The following is a 25,096-nucleotide window of genomic DNA, read 5'->3' as shown; positions in this document are numbered from 1 at the left end:
ATAGAACTTTAAGGTTTACAAACACTTTAGACACATTATCTTATTTAAACTTTACAACAATTCTGGTGGGTAGGTGCTATCATTAATGGCACTTTACAAATGAAGAAACTTGATCAGACAGAGGTAAAGTGAGTTGCTCAGGGTCACACATCTAATAAGGGTTTGAAATCTTATTTGAACTCAGGTCTTCTCATCTACAAGGGGAGACTTTCTCTCTATGCGCTACTCTATGCTGCCTCTGAGAATATTTAGAAAGATTAACTCCAACCATCTCATTTAATAGAAGGTAAATGACTTGGCCAGGGTCCCACAACAGATTAGTGGCAAAGGCAGGGGTAATAAGAGGGTCATTTGACTTCTAGTCCAATGCTGTTTGAGAGATAGCATGGCATATTGGATAGAATCCTAGACTTGGAGTCAAGAAGATACTTATCGTGGGAAAAACATACCCAAGTTTGTAGCCATCTTGCCCTAAGAATGGGAGACTCAAACTCCATTCAATCCAGAAGTAGGGAAAGAATTTTATTTGAAGAAGAAGTTTAAGGTGGCATAATATCCTAATGGCTAATGGAATGGTCTGGAGGCTAATCAGGTAGCCTTAGGAGCTAGTAACCTCTCTAGAGCTGATGAAATAGCATCTCTCCTGGTATGGAGTCCCAGCTCCAAGTGTGGAGTAGCAACTTCCTCTCTGTGTGGATCAGGATTGGTATATTTATTAGGGTCCAGGGACTAGACATCTCTCATTCCAGAGAAATCTTCACCTCTCCCCAAAACCCTGGAAAATGGGCGTGGCCATTTTCAGGTGGAGGTGTGTTTGGGGGTTTGAGGTGTATGTCATAGGGAATAAGGAGCATGTGCAGGTTTGAAGAATTCTTCTGGAATGCCAGAGTTGCCAGTGCACAGGTCCCTTGTTCCCCATTGTCCATCTTGTTATCATTTGTCAATGTGGGAGAGGTTTGCTGCCCTTCTAGAATGAGAATGGGGGGCAGAGGGGAGCATGATGTACATTGGAAGACCATTATAGGTAATTAATTATATCTTACAGTTCTAAAGTAAATAAAGACAATATGAATAATTAATCAAAAAGATTAGGCACATAGCTGATGCTCAGCATAGAATATTACAGATCCAGTACACAAAATGGGTAATGCAAATAATGCTGAAACTAAAAGTTTTACAGTTGATGTTTAATAGGTGCTAACTGGGGAGAAATACAAGATTTAAAGGTATGAGGGTCTTGTTCCCCTCATTGCCTGCTATCTGCCCCATCAAACTCATACTTCTGGACACTAGTTGGGTAACCATGAGCAATCTCAGATCCCGTACACCACCACTCTCAAAAGTCAGAATAATATTAATAGTATCAACCACATAGAGTTTTATAAGGATTAAATGAGTTCATATATGTAAAATATTATATAAATATCAGTTGTGGTTATTATTTCTATTATACCATGAAGTGGCAATGAAATCAGGCAGTCTTATGGTAAGATTAACTGAACTTTGGGACATTCAAGATCATTTACTATCAAGAAACCCAGCATGGGGAATGTATAATGTCAAACACAGCCCAAATCCAGAAACACTGTACAAAGGGATCCTTTTGCTTAAATACATCAACCTCAGCTCTTTTCCTTAAAGAGTGTGAATAAGATGTAAAGGGCTTCTGTTTGAATCAGAAGAGCCACTAAAAGTCTATAGAATTTCCATGAAGGCAGCTTAACAACAAAGGTTTGACATCTTCCCTAACTTGGATTTTGAGAAAAAGTACTGGAATTGTAGGATTAAGAGGCAGCTGTATTGAAACAGCAAGATGGGAGCTGGAATCTCAGTTCTGAAAATAATCCTTGTATTACCTTGGTTGTTAATTCCCCTATGTGAACCTCAGTCTCGTCTATAAAATAGGGCAGATCAAGAATTATTAACTTAGAATCTGTGAACTTTAAAAACTATGTATTTTAATAACAACTTCAATATCATTGAATTCCTTTGTAATCATATGTATTTTATTTTATGCATTTAAAAACATTCCAGAACTTGACACAGTACCTCCAGCACTTAGCGCAATACCTACCAATGGCACATGTAGTAGGTACTTAATAAATGTCTGCTGAAATCAACTATAAAGGGGTAGTAGTAGACTCCACCAGACTGCCAAAGGAGCCTTTAACACAGGGGCAAGGGGAGGAAGGTTGAGAATTCTTGTTGCAAGTACTAAATACTTAAGCTAAGCAATCACAGATTTCTCCCAGGGACTCTATAATTCACTTGGAACTCAGAAAGAGGACCACTGAATCAGTCATCTTCAATAGAAAAATGTAATAAAATATTTCCTTTTTGCTTTTAAAGTAAGAGAAAATTACTGTCTGTGGAAATGAAGAAACCAAGAATTGACCCAAAACACTTGATTAGATAGTTTTGTGATAACCCAAAATACTGTCCTGGTGACTAGAAGAAATCAATGTGCCCACTAAAGGTCTAAATTTGTTTTAGGAAGAAACACGCTTGTGGTAAGAATCTAACTTCTAAAAAGCCTTGCGTAATATAGATTTGCATTAACTATTTCCTGAATGAACACTGAACGAATGAATGATTTATGATGGCCCCTTGGGCAAAGAGCTCAAAAAAGAAACATTTAGATCATGTCCAGCATGAAGTACATTCTCAGAAAAGAAACACTTTAGCCTGAATTGGGGGTTTTTTCCTCCTCAAAAAAAAAAAATTGCATCATGCTTATTGGCCAAACTGGAGCAGTCCTTAGTGTGTTATTAGTTGATTGATCTTATTCCCTGGCAAGATCATGCCCATCTCCCAGGAATGCTTTTTATTTCAGCAGGGCCTGATTTCATCTTTAATGTTTATGACCTGAATTTGGGGATGCCATCAGAGATATATAACCTTACCTCAAGCCTCAGAGATTTATGCAGCTAATTTCCATTAGAGCTAATGAAAGAAAGAAGTAGCAATTTTTCTTATAATTAGAAAGGAATTCAACCTTCAAAACCAACCTGCCTAATATCTCTACTTATACAACAAAGGAAAGGGAAAGTAAATGATAACAATTAGAAAAGGAGAGAACCAATTTGGATTATTGGTCTCAGACAAGATGGAATGCAATTAAATCCTATTCCATATCAAAATGCTCCTCTGTGGGCAATTGGACTTTGTTACTGGGAGTAATATTTGCCAATGTGGACAAATTGTAGAACTGTTTACCACATTGGAGCCTGAGTACCAGAATGATAAGGTGGGTGGGACAGAAAGGCAGACAGAGAACAAAAGGAGAGGGAAAAGGTATTTGTGATCACTTATCAATAAAATGACTGCAAACCATCTGATTTAGTGCTGAAAAATCAAAAAGTGGTCCAAGATTAGAGAATGTTGAAGAACTGGTGGGGATTTTAGAGATGTCGTACAACATTCTCATTTTACAGCATGGGAAACTGGGACCCAGAAAGAATATATCACTTGCAAGGGCTAGACAGAAGAATTAAGATGTGCTCTTTCCAGGAGCAACAATTCCATCCTGCCTCTCCACAGTGAAACTCGCTGGAAGAAATGACATTGACTACTAGCATTGAATTAAACTATGCCTCAATTGTGTATTCTAAAGGCAAAAGAGAATCTGAGCAGTTAAATGACTTGTCTAGGATCACTTTAAATGCCTCAGAAAGCTAACTATGAACTTATTTCTTTGAAGTCAGGATTCTATCAATGATCATGACTTTTTTTTTTGCTGCCGTTGAGATAGAATAAGTTTTAGGACAAGTCACTGACCAGTTATACTTTTTATTTAATATTTCACAAATTATTGAGATGATGCTAATGATTATAGCTTGGTAGATGACCTTTGTCAGTTGCTATGGCCAAAATAACTCATCACCCTATGAACCTCTGAGTTAGTCCTTCGATGATAATTCATTGCTGAGTCTTACCCAAAATCTTTCCAGCTTAATAAAACCTGCCAGAGTTTTGCCCTTTGATGGCTTCATACTCAAAATCCCACGTGGAATGATGAAGTATTCAAACATGACTAAGGTGAAGGAAGCTAGACATAAATATAAAAAATATTTTACAGGAATCATGGAACTCAAAGTCACATAAAAGACATCCCATACACAGTCTCTATCAATGAAGTTGACTTTTTTTTTCTCCTGAGGAAAACCTTCATGAATTTCCTTGTGATTTTCTTAATAAAGAAAAGGAACCAATAATGTAGTAAAAAGAAGCACTAAATAAGGAGTTAGGAACCATGAGTTCAAATCCTGCCCTACTGTTTGTTCATCATATGACCTTCAAATAAGTCTCTTCATTGAAATGGCAAGTTGGAAGCTAAAATGACAAAGTAAAGGACACTCTGCTCCCTCAATCTCTCCATGCACAGGAAAAAAACAACAAAACAAATTTCCTCAAAACAAAAGAATACAAGTGGAACACATCTCTCTCTTGGGAAAGAGGAGAGAGTAGCCCAGGTAGCACAACATCTGTGAGAACCAGCAGATCTTAGAGCAGCCCATGACTCTGCCAGAGGCTGTGAAACTGTAAAAAGGGAATGAACCGATCCAGAGTCACTCTAGAAAAGGCAGGAAACCTACAAATTTTCATGTGGCATCAGAGCCCTGGGGTTATAAGAGAACAGTGAAGAAGAACTGGAACTACAGTGACCTATCCACTTCCATGTGGCAACAGAGCCTTGGACTATAGGGAAGCAGAGAGAGGAAACTGGAAATTCAGTAAAGTAACCTGTTCACTCCCAGGTAGTGATAGAGTTCCTGGGGTAGCAGATCCCTAAGGTGGTGAGCCTACCTAGTCCAGGCCACTTGGCAGATGCAGGGAAACAGCAGAGTGGGGACCAGGCCAGCTCATAAAACAATGGAGGAGTTGGTAGCATGTGCTAAATATAGATAGACAAAATAGCTGGAAACCTCCCCTGAGCAAGCCAGTAGGGCCACCTCCTTGATAGACCCACCGTGAGGAACTGTAACCAGCCAGTATTAATGCCAAATACCAGACCAGAGTGCCTTCCAAGCTTAGAGCAGTGTGTCCTTAACCCCAGGAACAGAGAAGAACTGCAACAGACAGATAAAATAATGGGGGGTGGGGAACAAATGGAAAAATTAGCAAAAACAAAGCAAAACAAAACCTGACCTTAGAAAGTTGTTTTAGTGATAGAGAAGACCAAAATATGAACTCAGGAGAGGACAACAATGCCCAAAAGGAAACGTGTGAAGCAGAGAAGGAAAGTGTAAAAGCATGTTAGACCTCAAAAGAATCCCTAGAAGAACTTGAAATTTTTAAAAACCAAATAATATGAGAATTGACAGAAAATCTCAACAGCTAGAGAGGAAATTCACTGAAGGAAAAAAACACCCTAAGGAATAGAATCACCCTAATGGAAATGGAGGCAAAAAAACAAACAAACAAACAAACCCTGAAGAAAGCAACTCTTTAACAAGGATTAGGCAAATGGAAAAAGAATCACAAAAACTCAAGGAAGAAAAAAAAACTTCCTAAAAATTAAAGTTGGACAGATAGAAGCTTAATAAAACCATAAGACAGAAGGAAACAATAAAACAAAATGAAAAAAGTGAAAAAATAGAAGAAAATCTAAAATAATTCACTGGAAAAAGTAACTGATCTGGAAAATAGATAATTTTACATTAACTATTTATGTATAGGCTAAAGCAATATAGTGAAAATGATAATCCTACCTAAATTAATTTACCTATTCAGTGTGATACCAATCAAACTACCCAAAAATTATTTCATAGAACTAGAAAAAATAACAAAGTTCATCTAGAATAACAAAAGACCAAGAATAGCAAAGGAATTAATGAAAAAATATGGAGGAGGAAGGCCTACCAATACCAGATATCAAACTATACTATGAAATAGTAATGCTCAAAACAATCTGGTACTGGCTAAGAAATAGAGTGGTACATCAGTGGAATAGAATAGGTAATAAGCACACTGAAGTCAATGTCCATAGCAACCTCGTGTTTGATAAACCAAAGATCCATGTTTTGGGGGAAAGAATTTACTATTTGACAAAAACTCCTGGAAAAACTGGAAAGCAATATGGCAGAGATTATGAATGGACCAATATCTTACACCATACCTTAAGACAAATTTTAAATGGATATTTGATCTAGAAATAGAGTGACACCATAAGCAAATTAGAGAAACATGGCAAAGTTTTACTGGCAGATTTGTGGATAAGGGGAGAATTTTTGACCAAACAAGACAGAAAATATTATGGAAAATGGATCATTTTGATAACATTAACTTTAAAAGGTTTTGCACAAACCAATGTAGTCAAGATTAGAAGGAAAATGCAAGTTTAAGAAAAACTTTTTATAGCAAATATTTAGGATAAAAGCCATAAATGAGTCAAATTTATAAGAATACAAAACATTCCCCAATCAAGAAATGGTTACGGTATGTGAATAAGCAGTTCTCAGAGAAAGAGATTAAAACTATCTGTATATGAAAAACTGCTCTAAGTCACAATTGATTAGAAAAATGCAAATTAAAACTACTCCTCCTACCTACCAGATTGGCTAACATGACCAAAAAGGAAAATGATAAGTGTTGGAGGACATGTGGGAAAATTGACATGCTAATGCCCTATTAGTGGAAACTGATAAAACCATTCCGGAAAGCAATATGCAACCAGGCTTAAAGGGTCATAAAATTATGGATACTTTTAGACCCAGCAATATACTATTGGGTCTGTATCCCAAAGAGATCAGAGATAAGAGAAAAGGATCTACCTGCACTAAAATATTTTTATCAGCTCTTTTTATAGTGGCAAAAAATTGGAAACTGAGCAGGGCAGGGGTCGTCCATCACTTGGGGATTAGATGAACAAGTTGTGGTATATGATTATAACAGAGAACAGAACCAGGAAAACAATGTATACAGTAACAGAAATGCCATATAATGATCAATTGTGAAGAACTAAACCATTATCAGCAAGGCAAGTCTCCAAGATAACCACAAGGGACTCATGAGGAGAATGCTATCCATAGCCAAAAAAGGAACTATTGTAATCTTAGTGCAAATCAAAGCATGCCATTTTCCACTGTATACATTTCATGAGATTTCTATTGTATTGCAATATGTGTCTTCTATCATAACACAACCAATATGGGAATACATATTACATGAAAGTATGGGTATAAACTGCTCATGGGTAGGACGAGCCAATATAATAAAAATGAGCATCCTACTCAAACTTATTTATCTATTTAGTGCCATACCCATTGAACTTCCAAAAAATTTCTTTACTGAAATAGAAAAAAAACATAACAAAGTTCATTTGGAAGAACAAAGGAACAAGAATATCAAGGGATATCATGAAAAAAAATACAAAGGAAGGGGGCCTTGCAGTCCCAGATCTCAAACTATATTACAAAGCAGTGGTCATCAAAACAATTTGGTACTGGCTAAGAGACAGAAAGGAGGATCAGTGGAATAGTCTTGGGGCAAGTGACCTCAGCAAGACAGTATATGATAAACCCAAAGATCCCAGATTTTGGGACAAAAATCCACTATTCCATAAAAACTACTGGGAAAATTAGAAGACAGTGTGGGAGAGATTAGGTTTGGATCAACACCTCACACCCTACACTAAGATAAATTCAAAATAGGTAAATGACTTGAACATAAAGAAGGAAACTATAAGTAAATTAGGCAAACACAGAATAGTATACATGTCAGACCTTTGAGAAGGGAAAGACTTTAAAATCAAGCAAGTATGCATAGAAAGAGTCACAAAATGTAAAATAAATAATTTTGACTACATCAAATTAAAAAGGTTTTGTACAAACAAAACCAATGTAACTAAAATCAGAAGGGAAGCACCAAATTGGGAAACAATCTTCATAAAAACCTCTGACAAAGGTTTAATTACTCAAATTTACAAAGAGCTAAATCAATTGTACAAAAAATCAAGCCATTCTCCAATTGATAAATGGGCAAGGGACATGAATAGGCAGTTTTCAGACAAAGAAATCAAAACTATTAATAAGCACATGAAAAAAGTGTTCTAAATCTCTTATAATCAGAGAGATGCAAATCAAAACAACTCTGAGGTATGACCTCACACCTAGCAGATTGGCTAACATGACAGCAGAGGAAAGTAGTAAATGCTGGAGGGGATGTGGCAAAGTAGGGACATTAATTCATTGTTGGTGGAGTTGTGAATTCTGGAGGGCAATTTGGAACTATGCCCAAAGGGCGATAAAAGACTTTCTGCCCTTTGATCCAGCCATAGCAATGCTGGATTTGTACCCCAAAGAGATAATAAGGAAAAAGACTTGTACAAGAATATTCATAGCTGCGCCCTTTGTGGTGACCAAAAATTGGAAAATGAGGGGATGCCCATCAATTGGGGAACGGCTGAACAAATTGTGATATATGTTGGTGATGGAATACTATTGTGCTCAAAGGAATAATAAAGTGGAGGAATTCCATGGAGACTGGAACAACCTCCAGGAAGTGATGCAGAGCGAGAGGAGCAGAACCAGGAAAACATTGTACACAGAGACTGATACACTGTGGTACAATCGAATGTAATGGACTTCTCTATTAGTGTCAAGACTTCTCTATTAGTGTCAATGCAGTGATCGTGAACAATCTGCAGGGATCTAGAAGAAAAACATTATCCACAAGCAGAGGACAAACTGTGGGAGTAAAAACACCGAGGAAAAGCAACTGCTTGACTACAGGGGTTGAGGGGACATGACTAAGGAGAGACTCTAAATGAACACTCTAATGCAAATGCCAACAACATGGAAATGGGTTTGAATCAAGAACACATGTGATACCCAGTGGAATTGCACGTCAGCTAGGGGAGAGGTGGGGGGGGGGGGAGGAAAAGAAAATGATCTTTGTCTCCAATGAATAATGTTTGGAAATGATCAAATAAAAAAATTTTTTTTAATTTAAAAAAAAGAAAGTATGGGTATAATCTATATCAAACTATTTAATTTCTCAGAGCAGGAGAGGGTAGGATGTGAGAAAATAAAAAAAAATTTTAATGTCAAAAACAATTGTCAAAAATTGTTTCCACATATAACTGAAAAAAAATTAAACAGGGAAAAAATAAGTCATTTTCTCTAACACCCTGTTTCCTGGTTTATATCATTCGAAGGTAGAAAGGATTTAGAGTAGATGATCCTCCCTTTCCTTTTGAACTCCCAAGTCTATAGTTCTATAACTTTGAGAATGTAGTTTCACTTTTCTGGGTCTTTTTTTTTCCATCTGGAAAAGGTGGTGAAAATGAGGTGAATCAACATTTCCTTTCCTATTTCAAAAGATGTTTGTTTATGAAGACCAAATGAGATAATGGATCTTAGAACTGGAGGAGACCTAAGAGGTCATAAAAGCAAAGAATGACAACTGAGGTCAGAGGTCAGAGGAGCTTAGTGATTTTCCTGTGACCACTAGAGTCATAATTGACACAGCCAGGTTTTGAACATAGATCCTCTTTCTTAGGTAAGCAGTGAGTGATGATGGACTTGGAGTTTTAGGACCTGAATTCACCTGGTTCTTCCACTAAACCTCCTCTCTGACCTTGGGTAAGTCACTTACTCCTCTGCACCTCAGTTTTCTAAATTTCAGAACTAGATGATCACAATGGTACATTTCTGGTTCTAGATTTATAATCCTCTAACTGTGAATCCAATGCTGTTCCTGCTCCCTTGTGCTGTAGCAAATATATATGAAAATGCCTTGTAATTAGATGCCCAAAGATTATAAAGGCTAACTATGTTGTGGTATATAAATATAATGGAATATTGCTGTAGTGAAGAATACAGAGAGGGAGAGAGAGCATATAAATTAATGCAAAAAATGTAAGCAGAATTAGGAAAATAAAATATACAATCACAATGAAAAATAACAGTAACAAAAAAAGAAATGTAACTGAATACTTTGAAATTAGAATGATGAAACTACCCCCAAAGAAGATATGAGAAGGCACCTCCATCCACCTACTTTGCAGAGTTATGAGGCTATGGGTCTGATTTTTTTTAATGTGCTCATTAGTTTTGCTGAACTGTCTTTTTTTCCCCTCTTTCTGTAAATTCTGTTATAAGCCTCTGAGAGGGAGAGAGAAGAAAACAGAGATATGAGAAATATGGTTAATATAAAAAACAAAAGAAATCAACAAAGCATTTTTAAAGTCAATGAATTATAAAGTATTATACAATCAAAAGAAATTTTTTGTTATATAACTTCTTCAATCATCTGCACCAATATATTTATTTTTGTAATTGCAAAGAATTACAAAGTAAATACATATCATTAGGGGAATGGATAAGCAAATTGCATTATGTTATGTGCATATAATGAAATTATATTGTTGTTTACTGTGGTTTGGTCATTTCAGTCCCATCTGACTCTTCATAACCCCATTTGGGGTTCTCTTGGTAAAGATGCTGGCGTAGTCTGCCATTTCCTTTTCTAGCTCATTTAACAGATGAAAAGACTCAGGCAAACAGGGTTGCCCAGTATTCCTTAACTAGTAAAGGTTTGAGGTCAGATTCAAACCCAAGAAGATGAGTTTAGGCCCAGCACACTATTGTGCCAACTGCCTTCCCATATTATGAAATATTACTGTATGAGAAATAATAAAGCTGATAAATACAGAGAAGCCTGAGAAGATCTGTGAACATGATATAGAGTGAGGAAGGACAGTTGAGAAAACAATACACAAAATAACTATAATAATGCAAATAGCAACAAAAAATCAAAAGTGAATGCTGCAAAATTATAAAGAATAAGCGTAACTTGAAAAATGAAAGGTAAAGACATTCCAATCCCTTTGCAGAGATAGGTCTAGAAGCATTGTCTATTGCACACATTTTCAGATTTTTTTTTATGTGTTCATCAATTTTATTCATTTTTCCTATTTTTTCTTTTCTCATCTTTAAAAAAAATATTTATGATGTGGAATGGTTCTCTCTCAGAGGAGAAGACTATGATAATATAAAAAAGACATCAAGAGCAAATGTATTAAAATAAAAGTTCATTAATATGATTGATTCCTTGGTGGTTTTATTTAAGATGGAATACAAAGGGGGACAGCTAGGTGGCTCAGTGGATAGAGAGCCAGATACAGAGATGGAAGGTCCTGGGTTCAAATATAGCTTCAGACATTTCCAAGCTATGTGGCCATGAGCAAGTCACTTGACCCCCATTGCCTACCCCTTACTGCTCCTCTGCCTTAGAACCAATACATAGTATTGATTCTAAGATGGAAGGTGAGAATTTTTAAAAAAAAGATGAAATACAAGTTTTATTAGACAATGGGTTTGATCCAGTATAGTTTATTTTATAGTCTCATAAATCCTTTACACATATCAATGTCAAAATGATGCAAAGAATACTCCACTTGATGTTTTGTTTTCATATATACTATTGGGTGCCCCGATTTAAAGCTGCATCCCTGACCTAGTGCATTAAAGACCATAAGCATGGAGAAACCCCTTTATCTTATCAACTTTACCTTCACAACAACTCTCACATCTGTCCCCTTCTCAGTATTCACAGATCACACACCCCCCTCCCCAGATCAAGTCCTTATCACTTTTTACTTGGATGATTGCAATACCTCCTCCCCTTCTCTTCCTACCCTACCTGCCTCAACTCTCCCCCCCTCTCCATTCCATCCTCCATATAATTGCCAAAGCTCAAGTCTGACAACATCATTTTCTTACTTAACTCCAGTGACTCCTTAGCAACCCTAGAATAAAATATAAACTCCCCTATTTGCATTGAAGGTTTTGTACAACCCGACTCCATTCTACCTTTCCAGTCTAATTTTATATTACTCCACTTCATATTAATCTTCAGGCTAACCAAACAGGCTTTCTTACTCTTGTTCCCATACAGTATGCCCTCTCCTATCTCTGTGTCTTTGCGTAAGCTACTTCCCACACCACTCCACCTTACCTCAATATCTTAGAACCTTCCATTTTTTTTTCAGTTAAGCTCACATTACTTTTTAAAAGAGGATTTCCCTAATCTCCACCCCACCTAGTTGATATCTCCCTGCTAAATTATCTTTTTTTTTTACTTTGAATATATTTTCTCTTATCTATCTATATTATGTATAGTATATGCATGTATATAATAGAATATATCTATATACATATATCTTTTATAATATTATTTACTCTTAAAGAATGCAAGCTACTTGAGGGAAGGGACTTTTTTTGCCTTTATATACTCAATGGTCTGATTCAGTGCCTGGTATAGAGTAGGTATTTAATAAATGCTTATTGATTGGTTGTTTGGTGTATCTATTTTTTAAATATCCTGATTTTAGTTCTAGATCTGTGATCTCATCAAAGTATTTCTTCTAACAGTATTGTCCTCTTTAAATCTGAGATGGTGAGAAGAAAATAACTTCCAAGAATTTTAGAGAGATTTTACATGTGTATGCAATGGAGATGGCCAAGGAATGATGTCCTATATATGATGCTATTCTTCTACATCAGACTTCAAATTTTTTATATTACTTAGGAGTAAAGACTTTTGAATAATTTTAATTTTCTGATTCATTAACCATAAAACCTTATCTTTTTTAATCAATATTAAAAATCTTTCTAACATAAGAGTCCTTTTTCTGTCTTAAAAAAATGAAAACAATGAATCAAATTTATTTTTAAAAATACCTGCTATGCATACCACTGCTGGGTTTATACCGTAAAGAGATAATAAGGAAAAAAAAAACTTATACAAGAATATTCATATCTGTGCTCTTTGTGGTGGCAAAAAACTGGAAAATGAGGGGATGCCCTCCAATTGGGGCATGGCTGAACAAATTGTGGTATATGTTGGTGATGGAATACTATTGTGCTAAAAGGAATAATGAACTGGAGGAATTCCATGGGGACTGGAATGACCTCCAGGAACTGATGCAGAATGAGAGGAGCAGAACCAGGAGAACATTGTACAGAGACTGATACACTGTGGTACAATTGAACGTAAAGGGCTTCTCTACTAGCATAATGCATTGACCCAGGACAATTCTGAGGGACTCATTAGAAAGAACTCTATTCAAATCCAGAGGAAGAACTGTGGGAGTAGAAACACAGAAGAAAAACAACTGCTTGATCACATGGGTCGATAGGGATACGACTGGGGATGTAGACTCTAAATGATCACCCTAGTGCAATTATCAATAATATGGAGGTCTTGATCAATAACATGCAAAACCCGGTGGAATTGCTTTTTGGCTAAGGGAGGGGGTGGAAGGAGGGGAGAGAAAGAACATGAATCATGTAACCATGGGAAAATATTATAAATTAATTAATTAAATATTTTCAAATTAAAAAAAAATACCTGCTATATTTCAGGGACTGGCTGTCCCTAAAGATACAAAGACAAAAATGAAACAGTTCCTATCTTCAAATGGTTTTCATTCTCTTGAAGGAAGCTGAATCTCCGATGGCTAAGAATCCAAGATTTCTTACAAAAAAAAATCAGAATAATCATTAAACACCATTTCCTTTAGAACCAAGTTTTAGATGTAGTGGAAGGTGTAGCAGATTGGATTGAGACTGTAGGAATATTTCTTGCAAGGTATTCTTTTTAGTATTGGTCCTTGGTCTACTTGTTTTCTTGTTATTTTCCATTCTTCTAAAAGGCCATTCTCCTAAACACAAAGTCCTTCTGGTTTCATACCAGTTTCAGGAAATTGTATTCAAGTGAATAACATAGTCTACTGCATTAAACATTTAAAATCTAAGGTCAGAATATATGTCAATGTTTTTCATTAAATTGGGAAAATTCTGAAATTTGTCTAGTATTTTCCAAATTCTGTTTACCTTCAGATTGACTCTAAATTTCAAAACAAAAGACAAGAGACCCAGCTTGATATATACCTAAGCCATCTTTTTTTTTTAACCCTACCTTCCATTTTGGAATCAATACTGTGTATATGTAACCATGGAAAATATTATAAATTAATTAATTAAATAAAAAATTTCAAATAAAAAAATAAGGGGTCAAGTGACTTGCCCAGGGTCACACTGCTGGGAAGTGTCTGAGGCCAGATTTGAACCTGGAAGCTCCGATCTCTAGGCCTGACTCTCAATCCACTGAGCTACCCAGCTGCCCCCCCAGGCCACCTTTGCAAGATCTTCTTAGACCAGTAGGATAGGGACTGAATCATTGATTTCATTGATACAGGGAAGATACATTTGAGGAAACTCTCTAGCAAGGAAGGTTGATGCTTTCTCTTCAATTTATAGTCTAACAATGTTCTTAACCTGGGATTAATGAATTTAGGTGTGTTTTTTTAAACATATTTTGATTCCCATTTCAACATAATTGCTTTCCCTCTGATCCTATTCATTCTTTGTATTTAAAAACATTATTCCAAGGAGGAGTCTAGTTTTTACCATGCTGCCAAGGAGGACAATAACATATACAAACAGGCTATAAACTCTTGAGGTAAGTGGCCGCTACAGAAACTGGACTTTTCTTCGTTGTTCTGAAAATGCTTAAGTCAAGGAAACAATTTCTCTAGAATAACAAAAAGTCTGGATGGGATTCCTAGAGGTTCCTTTGATTCTCTGTTGAACATGCTTCACTGGCCAGCCTATCTTCCACAGGAAATATATATATATAAGAAGTAGGACCTGAACCTAGACTCTCCTGGCTCTAAGACCACCTCTCTATCCATTACATCATACTGCCTCTCCTTTGGGTCAATATAGCAATAAAAGTCATCTTTCTGTGTTAAAAAACCTCTCCGTGCTCCTCAAGCTTACTCTGATTCCTGCTCCAATTATATTGGTGATGACTTTTGGAAAGATATTAAAATTTGGTTTTCCAAAGAATATGCCTGAGTCCCAATGGAAAACATCATGGAGCAAGAAAGAGAGGAGAGTCACAATAAAGAGCAAAGTGATCCATCAGAAAGCAGGCTAACTCCAGAGTTAGAGGACTTGCATTCAAATCTTACCTCTGGCCCTTCCTCCCTTTGTGACCTTAGACACATCACTTGACCTTTAGCAGCTTTTGTTGTTGTTCCAGCGTGCCACCTGTGTCCCACTTGGAGTTTTCCTGGCAAAGATACTGGAACGGTTTGCCATTTCATCAATTTGCAGATGAAGAAACTGAGGTAAACAGGGTAAAGTGACTCGTCCAGGGACACACAGTGGCTGAGGCCAGATCTGAACTCAGAAAGATGAGTCTTCTGGACTCCAGGCCTGGCACTCTATCCACTGTGCCACCCAGCTGCCCCTTATCTTCCTCATTTATAAAAGGAGGGAGCTGGACAGCATGATCATCTTGTAGAGAATGCTTTCAGAATAAAACTGAGAAGAGCTGTATGAACTGATGAAGACTGAAAAGAGCAGAACCAAGAGAACAATATATACAGTAATGACATTGTGGAGACAACTTTGAAAGACTTGGGAACTCTCATCAACAAAATGACAATTCCAGAAGCTTCATGATGAAATGTGCTGTTAAATACCTGATAGAGAGAGAATATATTCAGAGGAGGGGAAGGGGAAAAAAAGGAGATAAGCATTTACTAAGTGCCTACTTATAAATATTGCCTCATTTAATCCTCACAACAACCCTAAAAAACCTAAAAAATAGATATTATTATTTTACAGTTGAGAAAATTGAGGCAGAAATTCAACCACTTGTCCAGAGTCGTACAGTAAAAAAGTGGTTGAGGCCATGTTTGAACACAGATCTTCCTTATACCAGGTCCAGTATTAAGCTATCTAGCTGCCTCGACTACAAATTAAGGCTTATGGGTTTTGTTTCTGTTGTTTTAGACGTGGGGATTTTGTTTCATTTGACTCACACGTGTTTGTAATGGAGGTTGTTTTTACTGCTTTCTCAATGCCCAGAGGAGAGGAGAGGAGGAAGGGAAGAGAGTGAGAACTGGGTCTGGCAAATAAAAGGAAATTGAATTAAAAAAAAAAAATTAAGTCCCTTCTAGTTCTAAATCCATGAGCTTAGAGCCTGGAGTTTGGCAGAGGTAAATAAGTTTTTTTGCAACTCCTCATAAAAAGAGATTGTAGAAGAAAAAAGGCTTAGTCAGAGGAGAGAAACGGTACTTAGATGACTTCTAATAACTCTATAGTTGGCAACAAGGCAGCGTTTGAAACTGGTGATTTATGGCATCTTTATTCCACTTAGGGCTTTCTTAGCTTCATCAGTAAAAATAATTCTTTCAAATGTTCCACTATATGCTGGGAGTGAATGGTGAGGTATAGACTCTATCACGAACAATTAGCCAGGCTCATTCAGATGGTTTCTTGGAGCTGCCAGGCTGGGAGACTTATCGTTTCTAGTTATGCCTTGGGGTTTCCAAGGCCAGTTTGGCTGACTCTTTATTAATGGAGACAAGCCCAGAAGAACCCACTCTGCTACAAGGGTGTGATCTGAGGTTTGGGCTGGCCAGTAGTGCAGGGCTGTGTTTACAAGGCACCAAAACCAATTATCATCCTGTTGAATAGAGCCTCGGAATAAATAAGGACCCAGTTTGCTACCTTCTTCTGGGATCACATTGAGAAATAATGTCAGGAAATCCAATATAGCAGTCCAGGACCACAAAGAAATTCTAATACCTGTGTGAATGGGATTATTGGTTGAATATTGGGATTTCTTTTTTAAGATGACAGAATGGCGCAGTGAAGAGAGGGCTGGATTTGGAGTCAAGAAGACCTTCAGGTTCAAAAACAAATCACACCTCAGACATGAACATACTAGGTGTGTTACCCTGGGTGGCACCGATTCTGGGTTTTAGTTCTTCATCTGTAAAATGAGGAGATTAGGCTAGTTGGCTTAGGAGCCCTCCTTCCAGATCTGCATCCAATAATACTATTGATTCTATTATCATCTCTTTTTTTTTATAATTTTATCTTTTATTACAATGAATTAACAAATATGAATATTTCCACATTCAAAGGGCAGAAAAAAGGGGACCATATGAAAAACTGTAATTCTCCATTACATATAACTTTTAAAACATATATATTTGAAGGGGGAAGATGGGTAGCTCAGGGGATTGAGAGTCAGGCTCAGAGATGGGAGGTCCTGAGTTCAAATTTGACCTCAGACACTTCCTAGTTGTGTGACCCTGGGAAAGTCACTTAACCCCCATTGCCTAGCCCTTACCACTCTTCTGCCTTGGAATCAATACCCAATGTTGGAAGGTAAGGGCTTAAAAAAAAAAGCCATATATATTTGAAATTTAATGTGGTAGTTCCAACACTGTTTTGCTTGTCTAGGTCTCATTTTCTTTTGTTCTCTTATTTGCATTTTTAAATGTTTCACTGATGTCTTTTCTTTTTTTCTTTCTTTCTTTCTTTTTTTAAACCCTCACCTTCTCACATTGTATTGGAGTCAATACAAACTATTGATTCCAAAGCAGGGTAGGGGCTAGCAATTGGGGTTAAGTGACTTACCCAGGGTCACACAGCTAGAAAGTAGATGAAGACAGTCTTTCTTTTTTGATATGATTATCATTAACCCTACCTCTTTTCAAAATCCTTCTATTCAACAAGAAAGTAATAACCTTTTTTAAACCCTTATCTTCCATCTTAGAGTCAATACTGTGTATTTGTTCCAAGGCAAGAGCAGTACAGGTTAGGCAATGGGAGGCAATAGGAGTTAAGGGATTTGCCCAGGGTTACACAGCTAGGAAGTATCTTAGGGCAGATATGAACACAGGACCTCCCATCTCTAGACCTAGCTCTTAATCCACTGAGCCACCCTTGAAATTAAGAATCTTTAAGAATCTTTAAAAAAAATTTCCCTCCCTCCTTCCTCTCCCTCCTCCCCAAAAAGGCAGACAACATGGTATGATTATATACATATATTTAATATACATTATATAATAATGCATAAATAATATATAATATCAACAATACATAAATTCAATATGATTTAATAAATATATTTTTTAAATCATATATATTTTTTTTCATGTTGTAAAAGAAGACATATTGCTTATAATAGAGACAAGTTCATGGAAATAAAGTGAAGAATGGCATGTTTCAATCTACATTTGAACTCTGTTCCTTCTATGATGGTGGATAGTCTTTTTCATTATGAGTCTCTTAGAGTTCTCCTGGCTCGTTGATAATAATTGTCATTCACAGTTGATCATCATATATCATTTTGTTACTATGTACAAATGTTCCTGGTTCTGCTCCCTTCAACTTGTATCCCTTCACATAAGTCTCTCCAGGTTTTCCTCATGCAAATAAAGAAACTGAGGCTGAAGGCTGACGAGATTATTCTAATTCATAGCTATTTAATGGAAGAGTCAATAGTAGACCCCATGTCTCTAGCACTCATTCTTTTCTTTTCTTTTTTTCTTTTTTTGGTGGGGGAAATGTGGGAGAGGAGTTTGACTTTGCTTTAAATAAATTATCTGTAATGTTTTTCAAAAAAGAAGGTGCTGACATGTGGTCAAAACATAAGTGTGCACAGCTGATGTTCTGACTTACATTTTCCATTAAATCGCTTATTCCCTCCCAGACTGACTTATCTTGAGCCCAGCCTAATTTCTTCCAGGGCTTTTTGACATAAGCAGAAGATTGTATTTCAGTGGAAAGAGCAACAGATTTGGAATCTGGAGACTTGAGTTCTGATCCTACTTCTGGCTACTATCCATGTGCCATTGGACAAATCACTTAATGTCTTTGAACTTCCGTTTCCTCATTAGGGAAGGAACGAAGTAGGAGTAGAAAACCTCTGAGACCCATTCCTACCCTAAATGTACAATCCTTTGAGCTTATTGAGATAGCCAGGAAAATGGATAACTTGTTAATGGTGGATACACAGAGAGTTCTTCCTACTATACCAGATTGCTCCTCCAACATAATTTGAGCTGTAAGGCTTGCTTCCCATGGACAGAAGCTAACAAAAACCAAAGGAGGAAAGGGTACAACAGTCCTCCAAATGAGTTGCCATAGCCAAAGAATTTGTCACCCAGTGACCAGTCTACTTACTGGTGATGAGGCTCTCAGTACATTATAGAACATACAATCATAGATTTAAAGAGGGAAGGAATCTTAGAGATCACCAAGTCCAAATTTTTCAGGTTATAGGTGGGAAAACAGGTCAAGACAGAGCTAGTAAGTGAAGGAGAATTAGAATCAAGATTTTCTAACCTTTCTTTCCTGAATCTAGCTTTCTATCCCCTTTTACCACACTGCCTCCAACCAACTTAGCTGGGTTGGTTTGGGGGCCAGTAGTCCACTTCCTGGACTGTATGAGAAGTCTTTCTAGTTCAGAAGAACTGGATAGAGGTTATTTTCCACCTGCAAAGCCATCAAGGACACAGAGTCATCTCGATATCACAATAAATCATTGGTGTAGGACTGAAAGACTCTAAAAGACTCATACCCAGAACTTGGCACCTCAACCATGACAAACAGCAGCTTTTTATCAGACCTGAAACAACATTTCCATCCATTTCCTGTGTCCCATCACAAACAGAGAACATCAGAGAAGTAAGATGACTTGTCAGCCCAATTCTTCCTCTGGTTATTGTAATATGCAGTCACTTAAAAGCAAAAGCCTCATTTCCCCTTTGAATACAGTTTGAGAGGAACAGGCATTTGGCATTTAATCAAATTTAATGCTTTAGCTTGGGAGTCAGCAAATGTTTTATCCACTAAGCTTAGGAGGGGAAGGGGAGGGGGTGGAATTGGAATCTGTGATCAGTGGAAGGTCTTGGCAGAAATACAGCTAGTTTGACTGAATGAGAAGCATGTGGAAATGGAGGGATTCTTTAAGTTATATCCCCTCTCCTATCCTTCAAACACCACTGGAGATTAAAGGTCATAGGTCAAAGAATCCCCTAACTTTTCAACTGAAAAGGACCCCAGAAGACAACTTGCACAAACTATAGCAAACAAAACACTTCACCGTCTCACTCCACCTTACTCCACTATGAAACCCTTGACAATTGGTCATCCAACATTCACTTGAAAACCTCCATTGAGAGGAAATCCACTGTTTCCCAGAAAGCCTAAATCACTTTTAGACAACTCTAATTAGCAGGAGGTTTTCCCTTAGTCCAAGATCAAATCTTTCCCTCTAAAATATCTACCCATTAATCCTAGTTGCACCCCCTAGGACCAAAATAAGAACAGTTCTATTCCCCTTTTCTTATGAAAAATATATTCAAATACCTGAAGATATCTATTAAGTCTTACTTCTTCCCTTTCTGTGTCCCCCCTCACAGATATCTAGTCTTCAGGCTTAAAGATCCACATTTCCTTCAACTATCTTCACATGGTTTCTACTGCCTTCCCCATTCTGGCCAAGGATTTCCAAGCTAAACTATTGAAGGTTCAGCTTATTAATGCCCTACCTAAAATGTGGAACCCAAAAGCTGACCTATGATTTCATTGGTATGGGGAAGCAAAGAGGAAACAACCTATTATACTTGTTTTAAATTATGGTCTTTGAGGGCTTCCTGGGGCACACTAAAAGGTTACACAACTTGCCCAAAGACAAACAGCTGGGACATATTACAGGCAGCATGTAGGATCCAAGATGTAGACCTCCAAAGGGACCTTAAAATTCATCTAGTTCAACGCTTTCAGTGTATAGATTTGCCCACTCTCAAACAGTTAAATAGTGACAGCATTGAGAAAAGAATAGAAAGCAGGCTTCCTGGTATAGTTCTATTTTTTCTATACCACAGTACTACTTTTTGGGGAACCTGGATCTTCTTTTCCATTTTTTTTTAATTTCAGAGCAACTTTGTCATCATTTCTGATGGATCAGCAATTGGTACTGACTTCTAATTCTAGTTTTAAATTCCTCTCACCCTCAATTTCCTATGGCTAACATTCAGACAAAATGCTTAAGTACATCATGCTGAAACTTTTGGTCTTCCCTAAAGTCCTCCTCTGATGTCTCATCATGGTATGAAGGTGACCTCAGGTTTCAAAGGCTCTGAAGCTAGAGCAAAGGCTTTGGCAGGTTATACCACACTGGGAAATCTTCAGTTACAAACTGGGTCTTTTTTCCAAGGACCAACCAATATAGCAAAATACCAGGAGCCAATTAGATGGTTTGTTAAAAGGTGTTGGATTTTAATCTGTGGAGACTCTCAAGAGATTATGATCTGGGCAGCTAGGTAACACAAGTGCCAGGCTTGGCAGAGGATCTGGGTTCAAATGTGACCTCAGACACTTTCTAGCAGTACAACTCTAGGCAGATCACCTAATCCCCTTTGCCTTTCCCATAACCTTTTGTCTTGGAGTTGTTACTAAAAAGAAAGTGAGAGTTTTTTGTTGTTGTTGTTAAAGAGGTTATGATCTGCTTTGTGTGAAGATGGGATTAACTCTCCCCTATTTATTCTTTAGATTTTAGCCACCAGGAATGTATACACCCCCACTTAATCCTTAATTGTGTGTGTGAGGGAAGGTCTATGACCCACCTGTGCTAACATGTGACAAATCAAAAAAAACTGGCTGCCCCCTGAGCAGTCCAAAGTAAAGATAAAGCAGCCATTGGTCCACATAAAAGTGGACCAAAGACACAGGAAGTGACACAAAGAACTGTCTTTAAATATGATGGTAACTTCCTGTGAGGGGTTCTTCCCCTTTGAACTTGGCCTTGGAGGAACTCAGACTTGAGACCTTAGAATGTTTCCCTTTGGCTTTTCTAGAGGAACTATGCAGATTCTCATCCATCAGTGGAAAGAGCACCATCTCTGAAATCAAAAGACCAAAGTTCTATTCATACCTCTGATGACTACTTACCTATGTGACTTTGACTGAGTCCCTTAACCTCCCTGAGCCTCAGTTTCCTCATCTGTAAAATAAAGACTTTGGACTAGATAGTCTCTGCAGTCCCTTTTCCAGCTCTAGAACTATAAACGTATAAGGTATCAAATTGATAAACTCTTTAGTAATTTGAAAGAGGGATGGTCACAACTTGAAGAAACTCTTTGGTGACCGACATTCTCAAGTAAATTCATAGAGAGGTACCCTTGTAGTCAAGGAGATTTAACTGTGCCTGATCGAGCCATGTAACTTCTCAGGGCTCTTAGGCAACTCTCTACAATTAGAAGGTGCCAACCTGCATTGGTAGAGGGATTTTCTTCATCAGGAGTTCCTATGCCAATGGAATCACATATTCCTATCTCTCTATGTTCTTTCAGAAAACAAAAGTGGTCCATTTGTACCCTACTTCTCCCTTCGGCCAGATATCCATGCTTACCCACTCACCCAGTCCTTTGCTTATCAAGGTCAGTTGTTCATTGAAACTGAGATTCTTCATCAGAATGTTTCAGCTGGTGTATGACTGGCCCTGAGCCAAGAGCCTCCAGTGACCAATTACACACAGAAGTGTTGTTTAAAATCCACTTGACAAACACTGTAGCCATTGAATAACTGCCTACATGGGTTGAATTTTCTAGTTCTTCCTAATAGGTAAGAAGATGTTCTGTGGAGCTGTTCAATCTCACAATGGGTGGCGTCTAAGCACAGGGTTAAAGAGATCCAAATAAACCAGTTAGAACCAAATCCAAGAAAAGGAAAATAATCTCAGAATCAAATCTATACATGGTACCCTCCCCTCACTCTTTTCAAGGCTCAACACAGAGCTTAACATAGTCCTTGGCAAAGAGTAGTCACTAAGTAAATGCTTGGTGACTTGATTTGGTGTGGCCACCTCCTGCTTCAGTCAGCAGTGCCCCCTCCTTTCCAAAAGGATTTTGAATTTATTTTGTATTTGCTTTTCTATGTACATTTTTATACTATCTTCTGACAGAAATACAAGATCTTTGAGAGTGAAAGCCTATTTCATTTTTGTCCTTCTGTTCCCAATTTCTAGTGCAGTATGGATTGCATAGGAATCATTTAATATATGCTTGTTCAATTGTATTAAATGTATAATGGGAGCAAATAGGAAGAGATAGACAAGATGGTATTCCTAACCAAATCTCCTTCCTGGTTAGGAGCTACTGTCCACAATGTATTTCTTTATCACTGCCTTGTCATTATGAAAGAAAGATCTCTCTTCTCTTCCTTTCAAAAGTTCATCTCCATCATTCTCCACAGTGAAAAAAAAGCCAAGTCCCTGAATCCATTCTCTGTTGCCAATCTGTGAAAAATCGTCTATGTTGAGCCAGCCTTTCTCTGCAAAATGTGGTATATCTGGATCCATTCCTGACCCTTTGGACTCTACCATGCTCCATAAACCTCCTCACCCTGGAAGTTTGCTCTATCCCTGGACTTTTCACACTGGAAGTACATGCCACCTTTTTGGCTCCTTCCTCTGATTGGCTGGTTCCTCTTACAACTTCCATTTTAAAGAAAAAAATGCCCAGACCAGTCACATCTGCATTCCTGACCAGGCTCCACTTCTAACTCTCTAGATTTTCTTTATTATGCACTGTGGGTAATTTATCTCAACAACCCCTCTCTTCAGTTCCTTTTAGTTGTTTTCCCTCCTTAGAATATAAGTTCCTTAAGAGCAAAGATTGTCCCTTGTTGCTTGTTTTCATATTCCCAACATTTAACACAATGCCTGGAATATAGTAAGCACCTAATAAATATTTGTTGACTTGACTTGCTTTCTTGCCCTTCAAGGCTCAGCCCCCTTCTTCTCCAGAAGTTTTTCCTAGTTGTTTCCCTATTCCTCCAACCCTGGTTATTAGTACTTTCTCTGCCCTAACAGAATCATTTTTTATCTATTCATTCTCACATGTTTGAAAATATGCTGCATTCTCCCAGTAGAATGTAAGCTCCCTGAAGGCAGGCACTATTTAACTTTTGTCTTTGCATTTCTTGCACATTTGTTGTTGTTATTCAGCCATTTCTGTCATGTCCAATTCTTCATGACTCCATTGGAGGTTCTCTCAGCAGAGAAACTAGAGTGGTTTGCCATTTCTTTCTCCAATTCATTTTATAGATGAGGAAACTGAGGCAAGCAGGATTAAGTGACTTGCCCAAGGTCACACAGCAAGTAAATGTCAGATTTGAGATCATGAAGATGAGTCTTCCTGACTCCAAGTCCAGCGCTCTATCCACTGTACCATCAATCTGGTTGCTCTCCTTTGCACATAGAAAATACTCAATATATGCTGATTAAATGGAATTGAATGTGGGCTTCCTACTCCTCAACCAGTGTCTGTCATTCTGAATATTCCATTCACAAAGTAATCCCTCCATAGGGAAACATGGGTTTGGCTCCAGTTCAAATTGGACACCATGCAGACAGTTAGTTGCAGTTCAGACTTTCACAGGGCAATAAACAAACAAACCGAAACGCTCTAACAACCTGGCTAAAAATGAATGTTGGTGGGGTTCAGCAAATTAGTGGGGGTCCCTGCAAGCCTCAAGATCAGGATTCCATTTGGTTCCAGGCCTATTGCCAACTCTTCAAGCTTTTGAACCTCAGTTCATTCACTGTTGTCTCACCAATGTTCTTAATGGGAAAGAAGGATAATGAAAACATCATCTATTGATACTACCCTTCTCTGCCTCAACCAATAGTCTTTGCTTCCCTCTCCTCTCAACCAGGCAAAAGCTTTCATCTCCACTTCCAACCCAGTCCTCAGATGGGAACACCAGACTGCCTTGTTAAGCAGACAGGCAGGCTGGCATTTGTTATGCAGCCTAGGGCTGGCATTGTCTACTGGAACATTGATTTTTTTTTAAAAGAAAAAAGAGAATGAAGTGATATTGCAAATCAATAAAGAGAGAGAAAGAGATGAGGATACTGGAAGCTAGTCCAGGTCCAGCCCTAATCTTTGTTTTTATTGGTAACTCAATTAGTCCTGCATTGGAGTCAGAAACCTGAGTTCTAAATGTGTCTCTGAACTAATTTAAAAAAAAAAACAAACAAACTTGAATTTATAGAGGTGGTACCTCCCCTTGGCCATTTTTTTCCTTCTGTATTTTCCAGCTCTCTTGTAGTACTGGATGAGAGGTTCTTCTAGCCACTTCATTTGTTCTTCCACCAATATTTTTTTTGGCTTTACTTTTGTTTTTTGCTTGAGAAAATAAGGGAAATGTCTTTATTTAGAGAAAGAGAGAGCTATAGAAGCTGTGATGTGTTGGTGAATATTTAAAAACCA

Source organism: Monodelphis domestica, chromosome 7 (assembly GCF_027887165.1).
Source record: "Monodelphis domestica isolate mMonDom1 chromosome 7, mMonDom1.pri, whole genome shotgun sequence".
In the NCBI taxonomy this organism is placed as follows: domain Eukaryota; kingdom Metazoa; phylum Chordata; class Mammalia; order Didelphimorphia; family Didelphidae; genus Monodelphis; species Monodelphis domestica.
The sequence above is the reverse complement of the archived record's forward strand: the minus strand, read 5'-3'. Positions refer to the sequence as shown.